The sequence below is a fragment of the Bubalus kerabau genome, chromosome 11 (assembly GCF_029407905.1).
Source record: "Bubalus kerabau isolate K-KA32 ecotype Philippines breed swamp buffalo chromosome 11, PCC_UOA_SB_1v2, whole genome shotgun sequence".
NCBI lineage: Eukaryota > Metazoa > Chordata > Mammalia > Artiodactyla > Bovidae > Bubalus > Bubalus kerabau.
The window spans coordinates 39,850,438-39,852,259 of record NC_073634.1 but is presented as its reverse complement, the minus strand read 5'-3'; positions in this window follow the sequence as shown (position 1 = coordinate 39,852,259).

Here is a 1,822-nt window from a genome sequence, read left to right as displayed (position 1 = left end):
TGACGTCAAAGTTGTGATAATGAACCTCACATCTGTCTGTCACTTCACAAATTTTAAAGCACTTTCCAATCAATTTTTAGTGGAGGTGATGGAATTCCAGTTGAGCTATTTCAAATCCTAAAAGATGATTAGTGCAGCTATTAGAGTGCTGCACTCAATATGCAGGCAAGTTTGGAAAACTCAGCAGTGGCCACAGAACCTTTGAGAGTGGAGAAATATCAATAACCTCAGATATGCAGATGACACCACCCTTATGGCAGAAAGTGAAGAAGATCTAAAGAGCCTCTTGATGAAAGTGAAAGAGGAGAGTGAAAAAGCTGGCTTAAAATTCAACATTCAGAAAACTAAGTTCATGGCATCTGGTCCCATCACTTCATAGCAAATTAGATGGGGAAACAGTGGAAACAAAGACAGACTTTATTTTTTTGGGTCTCCAAAGTCACTGCAGATGGTGACTGCAGCCATGAAATTAAAAGACGCTTACTCCTTGGAAGAAAAGCTATGACCAACCTAGACAGCATATTAAAAAGCAGAGACATTACTTTGTCAACAAAGGTCCATCTAGTCAAGGATGTATGGATGTGAGAGTTGGACTATAAAGAAAGCTGAGTGCCAAAGAATTGATGCTTTTGAACTGTGGTGTTGGAGAAGACTCTTGAGAGTCCCCTGGACAGAAGGAGCTCCAACCAGTCCATCCTAAAGGAGATCAGTCCTGAGTGTTCATTGGAAGGATTGATGCTGAAGCTAAAGCTCCAATACTTTGGCCATCTGATGCAAAGAACTGACTCATTTGAAAAGACCCTGATGTTGAGAAAGATTGAAGGTGGGAGGGGAAGGGGACAACAGAGAATGAGATAGTTGGGTGGCATTACTGACTCAGTGGACATGAGTTTGAGTAAACTCCGGGAGTTGGTGACGGACAGGGAGGCCTGATGTGCTGCAGTCCGTGGGATCACAAAGAGTCGGACATGACTGAGCAACTGAACTAAACTGAAGGAGTATGAAGTGTTTTTTTCATTATGCTTTTGATTTGCACTTCCCTAATTATTCAAGATGTTAAGAATCCTTTCAAGTATTTACCGGTCATGTGTATAGCTTTCTTGGAGAAATGCATATTTAGATCCTTTGCTCATTTTTTAAATGGGCTGTTTTTAATTGTTGAGTTTGCAAGTTGTTTATATGTTTTGGATAAAAGTCTCTCAAATGATTTGCAACTATTTTCTACAGTGAGTTGACTTTTTACTTTCTTGATGGTGTTCTCTGAAGCACAAAAGTTTTAAAGTTTTATTAAATCTGACTTGTCTTTTTTTTCTTTTGTTCCTTGTGTTTTGGTGTCATCTGTAAGAAACCATTGACTAATGCAAGATGATTAAGATTTATACCTGTGTTTTATTTTTAAGAGTTTTATAGTTTTCACTGTTAAATTTAGGTCAGTGATACATTTTGAGTTGATTTTTGTTAGATGTAAAAAAAAAGGGATTCACTTTTATTCTTTTGTATGTGGTTATTCAATTATATCAATAACCTCAGATATGCATTTGACACCACACTTATGACAGAAAGCGAAGAAGAACTAAAGAGCCTCTTGATGAAAGTGAAAGAGGATAATGACAAAATTGGCTTAAAACTCAACATTCAGAAAACGAAGATCATGGGATCCGGTCCCATCAATTCATGGCAAATAGATGGGGAAACAGTGGAAATAGTGACAGACTTTATTTTGGGGGGCTCCAAAATCACTGCAGACATTGACTGCAGCCACAAAATTAAAAGTCACTTGCTCCTTAGAAGAAAAGTTATGACCAACCTAGACAGCATATTA